The sequence below is a fragment of the Trichomycterus rosablanca genome, chromosome 11 (assembly GCF_030014385.1).
Source record: "Trichomycterus rosablanca isolate fTriRos1 chromosome 11, fTriRos1.hap1, whole genome shotgun sequence".
NCBI classification, from domain to species: domain Eukaryota; kingdom Metazoa; phylum Chordata; class Actinopteri; order Siluriformes; family Trichomycteridae; genus Trichomycterus; species Trichomycterus rosablanca.
In genome coordinates, this window is record NC_085998.1 from 28335832 (window position 1) to 28345824 (window position 9993).

General features: G+C 38.8%; 1 long non-coding RNA gene across 1 annotated transcript; it reads left to right on the forward strand.

Moving 5' to 3' along the window:
• Window positions 1-2280: 2280 nt before the first annotated feature.
• Window positions 2281-5662, forward strand: LOC134323184 (uncharacterized). The gene is made up of 2 exons (XR_010014025.1): window positions 2281-2365; window positions 5176-5662. It is a non-coding gene; the product is annotated as an uncharacterized LOC134323184 (long non-coding RNA).
• The last annotated feature ends 4331 nt before the right edge of the window (window positions 5663-9993 follow it).

Sequence of the window (9993 nt, forward strand, 5' to 3'; positions counted from 1 at the left end):
GGGGTATTTAGGGGTTACATATCTGTAGTGCTGCACAATATTGATTTAAAAATGTGCTGAGAATGCTTTTCTAATCAAGATTATGTTGTTCTAGACTAATGACATTTATCTTCGGAGAGAGTGTGTCTTGAAAGCTCATCATATTCCTGGGAGAAAATGCAGATGACCTGATCATATGTTGTAAGTTTCAAAAGTAAAATATCACAGATTTATAGTAATTCTGTGAAAGAGGTTTTTCTCAGCTGTAAAAATCACAACACCTATAGTTTAGTTGGATTAATTTTGTTTTTTCCCCACAAAGAATTGTCTTGGACAAAATGTAATGCTTAGGAACAAAAAAATAGTGAATTGTATCAAATACCTACAATATCAGACTGTAGTCTGTCTGTCTCTCTCTCTGCATATTTTGTTAGTTTCATTTTACCTTGTTCATCAATGATCAGGACCCCCTTAGGACCTCCCCAGAGCAGGTATTTGGGTGGTGGATCATTCTCAGCACTTTAGTGACCTTGATGTGGTGGTGTGTTTTAGTGTGTTGAGCTGGTATGATTAGATCAGAAACATTAGTGCTGCTGGAGTTTTGAAACACCTCAGTTTCACACTAACACAAACTGTGCAGCAACAGATTAGCTACTGTCGACTTTACATCTACAAGGTGGACTGACAAGGCAGGTGTTTCTAATAGAGTGGACAGTGAGTGGACACGGTATTTAAAAGCTACAGCAGCGCTGCTGTGTCTGATCCACTCATACCAGCACAACATACCACCGCCAGTGTCACTGCAGTGCTGAGAATGATCCACCACCTAAACATAAGCCACGTCTTAGTGGTCGTGGTGGAGGAATAGCCGCAATTTATGACAAGGACATAGGTCTCACTGTAAAATCAACTCCCATAACAAACTCGTTTGAAGTTCTTATCTCTGACATAACCAATAAATGTTCATCTGATAAAACTAGTATGTTTAAGCTGGTTACTGTTTATCGACCCCCTGGTCCTTACTCAGAATATCTTAACGAATTTGCCTAAATTAGTTTTATCAACTAAGAAAGCTTTAATTGTTGGTGACTTTAATATCCATTATGAGGATAAATGTAATCCACTCAAAACTGCGTTTGACTCTATTTTAGAATCTTTAGGCATCACCCAAAATGTAACAGGACCCACTCACCGCTGTAAACATACCTTAGATTTAATACTTACTTATGGTATAAACATAGACAACCTGGAAATTGTACCACAGAATGACTTAATCTCTGATCACTCTCTACTAATTTATGAAGTGTCCCTGTCCAATAAGGTACAGCAACCAAATCGTTTTAAATATAAGCGCACTATTACATCTGCAACTGCAGCAGCGTTCATAAACTGCCTACCAGAATTACCAAATATATCAGCATCGGAACCTAAAGAACTAGATCAGGCAACTCAAAACCTAGAGACTGTATTGCTCGCAACCTTAGATAACGTAGCCCCACTTAAAACTAAACTGATTAGGGAGAAAAAACTTGCTCCATGGTACAATGACCACACATGCGCACTTAAACAAGCAGCACTGAAATTAGAACGCAAGTGGCGTCACACTACACTGGAGGTGTATAAGATTGCTTGGAAAGATGCTCTAACTGAGTATAAACATGCACTTATTAAAAAGCTAAATCTTTATATTATTCGTTCCTAATAGAGAAAAATAAAAACAATCCCAGATTCCTTTTTGAGACAGTGTCCAAATTAACTAAAAGCGTCAATGAAACTGAATCTAATATACCGCCTGACTGTACCAGCGATGATTTTTTAAAATTCTTTAATGACAAGATAGAAAAAATACGACTTCAGAGTCAGAGTGTGTCACCTGCCAAAGTTAAGTATGGACTCACTCTGAGCAGCATTGGTGAGAACAGTGATGATAACAGTAACGAGTTAATCCAACTAAATTCCTTTAATCCAATCTCCCAAAATGAACTAACTGTGTTGATTAAATCATCGAAGTCATCATCGTGTATACTCGATCCTGTTCCAACTCGTCTACTTAAAGATTTACTCCCAGCTATTGTAGAGCCCCTGCTTACATTAACCCTTTAAAGCCGGCCCATTCAAATTTCGAAACAATAATTTCGATGGCTTAAAGCCTTGTATCTCCGCCGTCCAATCACTGATTGTAAATCTGAAAACTGCCCCAGGTAGCTGACAACCCAGGCTAAAAGGCAATATCATTGGTCAAGCGGTTTGTGTCGTGGCTGGTTTGCATATTTAATGAGAAGGCGGAGAATTTATTTTTTTCATTTGCCCCGCCCTCACACGGAGCACTGCTGAGACAGTCGACTGGATAACAACACAGAAAGAGAAATTCTGTCAGTGAAATAAGGTAAGATTTATTTTAAAACTGTTTATTAGTGTTATTACTTTTCATTTCTACTCAGAACACTTAGCTTTAATGGTAAAATTGTAATATTATTAGTGTTTACGCTTTGTGAGTTTGAGAGTTGCGTTCTAAGTTTAGTCAGTCAGGTGCTCTGCTCTCCTTTCTGTATCGATTGTAATGTTTTTTATGTCCATCTAGATGGAAATAAATACGTGTGGAGAGTTTATCAGATATCCTTTTAGTCTCGTTTGTTTAGTAGTTTGTAAAGTATGCAGCAGTTTTACACAAATAAGTGATTAGTAGTGAACCTAAGCTAAGCTAAGCTACCGGGCTGTTCGTTGCATACTGCAGCCATGTGGTTTGCAAAGGCTGCCAAAGTTAGATTTTATGCATGTAATCTTGAAATCAGTTATAGCTTACTTGTTTTACTTCAATACTGTCTAAAGTCTGCTTAGAAATCACCTTAGCTTTGCTCATAATATCATTACATTTTGCATTGCATGCATTTAGCATGACTGGCTAAAGTAAGCTGAGGCAGAAAGCATAAAGGTGAAAGAGAAATATTATTTTATCTATAAAATATTTGTCAAATTTGCATCATTTTCTAAAAAATTGCTGCATTTATTTGAGAGACTAAAGTATGCTATGCTACCATATAGGTGCATATAAGTAGATAACATGTCAGTCTGGGCAATTTTTTAACTTCTTTTTTTACCATAATATATTTTTTTTCTGTGGTAATTCTTACTTGTATCAGTGAAATATAGTTTTATCTATAAAATATTTCTGTCAGATTTGCATAATTTTCTAATGTATTGCAAGATATATTTGAAAGGGACTAAAATATGGTATCAAACTTTTTTTGAAAGCTTTTTTTGAAAGCATACAGGTGCATAACATTTTGATTTGATTTGATTTGATTTTATTGAACCATTTCATATTTTATAAATAGATACATATGATTTCAGTCTGTGACTATTTACAACATTTTAAATATAACCATAGAATCAAGTTTTGTCTTGTATTTATTGCTCCTCTTAGATAATTATTGTTTTATGTGTAAACCATGTGCCAGATTTGAGAAACTTTTGTCATATGTATTGGTTCAGTGTACTTGAGTTTACTTCTAAACATGAGCCTGTGGACATTAGCTTCTTCAGCCATTTAAAAATCAAGGTCACACAGTATGGTTTGACAACTTCTATACATCACCAACTGTTATGGTCCGACTTAAGGAGTGGGAAATCAATGCTTGTGGGACATGTAGGATTAATCGTAAGAAATTCCCAGTGGATTTCAAAGATGTCAAGAAATGGGAGTGGCAAGCTAACCGTGGTGATATGAGGTGGTGTAGAATTGACGGAAATGTCTTAGTTGTTCAGTGGAAGGACACGCGAGCAGTTACATGCCTCTCTAATTTCCACAATGCTAATGATTCATCAGAGGTTTCTAGGATGGTAAAGAATGGTGCCACGTGGGACAGAAAAGTAGTCTGTCAACCAGCTGTAGTAAAGGACTACAATAAACACATGGGAGGTGTTGACAGATCTGATCAAATGTTAAACACATACAATCTGCTTCAGAAAACTCAAAAGTGGTGGAAAACACTGTTCTTCCATTTTGTGGACATAGCCGTCGTTAATAGTTTCATTTTGTTTCAGGACTGGCATCATTCCAATCCAGCATCACGTTATGGGTTTAGTTCAGCAGGCTACAGCCAGATAAACTTTAGGGAAAATCTGTCGCGCCAACTTGCAGACATTTTCGTCGATTCAATTTTGCCATCTCAGCTTTCAGTAGCTCCACATTCCTCAGATAGAGCAAGTATCAAGAAATTGCTGGCTTTGCTACAAAAAATTCAAAAAATAAAACAAAGATTGCATGCATGGCTCCTGAGTGCCAAGGTAGAAGATTTTGTTTAGTTGGCAATCGAAACTGTTTTCAGCCTTGGCATTCTAGCGAAGGAGATGAGTTTCGCAGTTAGACCTACACAGGGCTTCTGTCTTCTACTGTCAGTCCCTCTCATCCTTCCTCAACCCCTGTGTTTGTGTATATGTTCTTTGTTTCTCTTTCTCTTCACAGGTCAAAGTTCAGTGTGCATTGTTCATTGGAAGGAGGTAATTTAAACAAACTCCAATTAGTTCAAAATGCAGCAGCTCGAGTGCTAACTAGAACTAAAAAATTTGACCATATTACTCCTGTTCTATCATCTCTACACTGGCTGACAATTAAATTTCGCATTGATTACAAAATACTTTTACTAACTTATAAAGCGCTACATGGTCTGGCTCAACAGTATCTGAGTGAACTTATTAATCACTACAGCCCAGCGCGTCCACTTCGTTCACAAGATGCAGGGTTACTTATAGTTCCTAGAATTAAAAAGATCACGGCTGGTGGAAGAGCATTTTCTTACAAAGCTCCACAACTCTGGAATAATCTTCCTGCCTCTATTCGGGATTCGGACACAGTCTCAATGTTTAAGTCTAGACTGAAAACATATTTATTTTCTCAGGCTTTTGATTAGTATAGACAAAGGCGCAGAGCTTGGGGGTTCTTGGTCATATAAACTTGTGGTGATCAGGGATGTTGGGTTGCTGTCGTTCTGCCTCTCTTGTCCGATCACTCTGGTTTGGGTAGGAGAGGTGGGCGCTGATGTCCTATGAAAGCCTTCATGACCTTGTTACCTGCTCGCTCTCCCTTTTAGTTATGCTGTAATAATTAGGGCTGCCGGAGTCTAAAACTCTCTGTAAAACTGTTTGTCAACTAGCATTGTACATTATTAACTACATTCTCTGTTGTTTTACCCCGAGGGCATTCTGATGGAAACCTGTTTACCCGCCGAGGTTAAGGATTAAAGTCGAGACTGCCGGGACAACGATGCTGCTCCTGTCAGATGTGAGGGGTCTGGAGTAATTGCAACGACAAGAAATCACTACAGACTTTATTGAAGACTAGAGCGGATAACAACTCTATTATTATTTAATTGTTTATTTATCTATTTATTACCAGTTATGACTTTTAGATCATTTAATTCTGTGTTTGTATGATTTGTGTAAATCGTGTATTTATTTAAAGTATCCTCCAGGCCACCCAAGAAGGATGGGCCCTGCTGAGTCTGGTTCCTCTCAAGGTTTCTTCCTGTAATTTTCAGGGAGTTTTTCCTTGCCACAGTCGCCCTCGGCTTGCTCAACAGGGGTTTTTGTATCTGTTGGTCCTGGATTTTGTAAAGTTGCTTTGAGACAATGTCTATTGTAAAAAGCGCTATATAAATAAAGTTGACTTGACTTGACTTGACAATACCTGCACTGTGGTGGTCCTGTGGGGGGGTCCTGTTTAGCCTATGAGCTAACTTGTTGATTAGTGTGCTAGTGAACTTGTTCATAAAATTACGGTAAATTTCTGTACAGTTCTTTACCTATTTTACAGCTATTGCATTACAGTGTAAAGTAATGCTAGTCTTTATCATACTCTGTACTTTAGAATTCTGGTGCAGGCGATGTTCAGAGGGACCTTGAGCAGATCACCATTGCAGTGTTTCTTGTTCGAAGGGAGGGAGAAGGAATTCAGGAGCCACCTGAAGACATTGGCATAGTCATTGAGGGAGTGGAGGTGTTGCATGGACTGACCTCTGTCTCCTCAGCTTGTGCTCTGCTTTTAGGTCTTATATACGTACTTAACCTAGCTTATCCAAAATCCCTTCATTTCACTTTTGAAGTGCTCCAGAAAATCATCATGCAGCTTGAGCAGCACAAGATGTCCCCCAAAGTCCAAAATATGTATGGCAGAATTCAAACCCTGCTGTAACCACACTGATGCAATTGTCTTTAAGCCAAAAGAAATGGATTAATGTCGTGTAATGAACGCAGCGAAGTGTTTATATAGCATGTTTGTTTGTTTATTATAGTTCTACAATTACTGACTGTAGTCCATCTACATACTTTTTTCAGCCTGCTTTCACCCTGTTCTTCAATGGTCAGGACCACTACAAAGCAGGTATTATTTAGGTGGTGGATCATTCTCAGCACTGCAGTGACACTGACATGGTGGTGGTGTGTTAGTGTGTGTTGTGCTGGTATGAGTGGATCAGAAACAGCAGTGCTGCTGGATTTTTAAAATACCGTGTCCACTCACTGTCCACTCTATTAGACACTCCTACCTAGTTGGTCCACCTTGTAGATGTAAAGTCAGAGACGATTGCTCATCTATTGCTGCTGTTTGAGTCGCTCATCTTCTAGACCTTCATCAGAGGTCACAGGATGCTGCCCACAGGGCGCTGTTGGCTGGATATTTTTGGTTGGTGGACTATTCTCAGTCCAGCAGGTACAGTGAGGTGTTTAAAAACTCCAGCAGCGCTGCTGTGTCTGATCCACTCATACCAGCACAACACACACTAACACACCTTACCATGTCAGTGTCACTGCAGTGCTGAGAATGATCCACCAGATAAATAATACCTGCTCTGTGGTGGTCCTGTGGGGGTCCTGACCATTAAAGAACAGCATGAAAGGGGGCTAAACAAAGCACGCAGAGAGACAGATGGACTACAGTCAGTAATTGTAGAACTACAAAGTGCTTTTATGTGGTAAGTGGAGCTGATAAAATGGCCAGTGAGTGTAGAAACAATGAGGTGGTTTTAATGTTATGGCTGATTGGTGTACATCTCATATTCAGTTTGTTTGTTTGTTAGGATTTTAACGTCATGTTTTACACTTTGGTTACATTCATGACAGAAACCGTAGTTACTCATTACACAAGGTTCATCAGTTCACAGGGCTCAATCGAACAGTCATGGACAATTTTGTATCTCCAATTCACCTCACTTGCACGTCACTGGACTGTGGGAGGAAACCGGAGCACCCAGAGGAAACCCACGCAGACACCAGGAGAACATGCAAACTCCCCACAGAAAGGAACCGGACCGCTCCACCTGGGAATCGAACCCAGGACTTTCTTGTTGTGGGTCGACAGTGTTACCCACTTAGCCACCATGCCACCCAAATGCATTATATGTAAAGATTATACATGCTATGGCATTTCTCTTAAATTGTCATCAGTGATGTTACCTGCATACATTAATATTTATGGTAGGACTGTCCCGAATACCATTTTGTGAGTTCAAGTGCTTTATTTCAATCAGCAGCAAATATTTGTAGCGCTGTATGTAACCAAAGTGTAAAACATGATGTTAAAATCCTAATAAACAAACAGTGAGTTCTTGTGAGCTCTAGCAACTAACAAAGCTCCTGTTGTACAGATACACAAAACTGCTTTTGGAACATGACTCCTGCTTCTTCAGGTGGCTCCTGAATTCCTTCTCCCTCCCTCCGAATGAAAAACACTGCAATGGTGAGCTGCTCAAGGTCCCTCTGAACATCACCTGCACCAGAATTCTAAAGTACAAAAAATGATAAAAACTAGTATTACTTATGTTATGCAATAGCTGTGAAATAGGTAAAGAAATGTACAGAAATTTACTGTAACTTTATTAACAAATTCACTAGCACGCTAATCACCAAAATAGCTCATAGGCTAAACAATATCAGACTGTAGAGTCTCTTTCTGTGCACACTTTAACACCATTTTATCCTGTTCTTCAATGGTCAGGACCCCTTTCTCAGCACTGCAGTGACATTGACATGGTGGTGGTGTGTTAGTGTGTGTTGTGCTGGTATGAGTGGATCAGACATAGCAGCACTGCTGGAGTTTTTAAATACCGTGTCCACTCACTGTCCACTCTATTACACTCCTTCCTAGTTGGTCCAACTTGTAGATGTAAAGTCAGAGACAGTAGCTAATCTGTTGCTGCACAGTTTGTGTCAGTCATCCTCAAGCACATCATTATTCATCACAGGATGCTGTTGAAAAGATATTTTTGGTTGGTAGACAAATTCTCAGTTCAGCAGTGAAATTGAGGGGTTTAAAAACTCCAGCAGCACTAATGTTTCTGATCCAATCATACCAGCTCAACACACTAAAACACACCACCACATCAAGGTCTCTAAAGTGCTGAGAATGATCCACCACCCAAACTAAAAGTGGTGCAAACAAAATTGCGCGCGCGGACTCCCTAAGTGACGGCAAGCTAATGTAAAACTTACCCACCTCAATATAAATACACCGCTTTTAGTAATGGGATTAAACAACGAAAGTCCCTCCCGTATATTCGCTATAGAACTAAAGTAAAAACTGTTAATAATAACGGAATAACTTGTTTAACAGTTGGTTAATAACTATTTTAACAGCTACTGGCCAACTATCAATTGACTACAGCAGATTGATTCACAAAACAGCAAAATGTAATCAATAATTAATGACTACGGGATAGCTGGTCTAAAACTAATACCCAATCCACGTGTATACTTTCATATCTAACACAATATTTAACAAAAAATATATATTTTTATAGCTAGTATTAGACTTACCTTTTTCTGAGAAGCGAGAAAATGGCTGCTGGACTGCAGGTGAAAACTCTGGAAAGAACGTTCATGTACACGCATTGACGGCATGACGTCAGACGCACAAGAGAAACTTAATTGAAGTGCTTTTAATGGAACTAGAAAAGCGAGTTAGAGGAACAAAGTGTATTTTTTAAGTTGATTTAATCCACAAAATTACACTGCTATCAGTAAAGCAAAAAGCTGAATTAGACCCATTCAAAATTCTACAAAACTACTACTAGAGTACACTTTTTACAGTGTGTGCATAATTCACTGTGGCATCCTAGTATAAATAAATCAGGGTAAATTTGCTACTACAATCACACACTGGAATGGAACATACAACATGTACCATGAATAAGGCCCTACCTAATTCACGGCCGTGAAAATCACATCAAATGAGCCGCTTAATGTGAAATATGCAATTTGCTCGGAAAGTCAAAATGTAAGGCATGTGTTTAGCGATTTAACATTTTTCATTTGCGTAGCATATGAAATATGAAGCGCAATATGAGGCGGTTGTAGCAATCATACGGCATCATAATTAAGTGTAACAGGCTTTTTTGTGGTGTGCTGTACCACAGACAAGTTTTGCTTACTAAGCTCACAGTTAGCCCCAGGCCATTCAAACCAGTGGGCATCATAACCCACTAGCATGTCAGCTAACATCTCTGTGTACCGAAAATGGTTAAATTGTCACTGACCAGCCCAAATTTGCAAATAGATTACACTCATACCCCTTTACATAAATAAAAAATCAATGAGAATTTATTTACTTTTGAAAACAACTCGCACTCGTCTGCCATACAATATTTGAAATCTTTGGTTGAGAAAATACGTGAAACTAAAATGCTAGTAATTCCCCTTGTTATTCAGTCAGTTTATAGTTTATGCATTTGTTAAGTTTTAAACATAACTTCATGTTGAATAGATGAATACCTACCTCAGGGCAGGTCAGGGCAAAATCCAAAACTTCAGCGCATTCTCAGGGTCGTCTTCAGGGTCGTCCTCGTCTGTTACAACTAAACTCGGAGAAGTGCGCATGCGCGGTGACAGAATGTACTTAGTTTCAATGATAACTAAAGAATCTAATTTAGCTTAAGTCTGTTAGTCACGTCAGTAGAGCTTCTGATGCTCTTCTCTTCTTTGCTTCGTTCAGACAACTCAGATATTTAAGTTGGCTCAATTCAA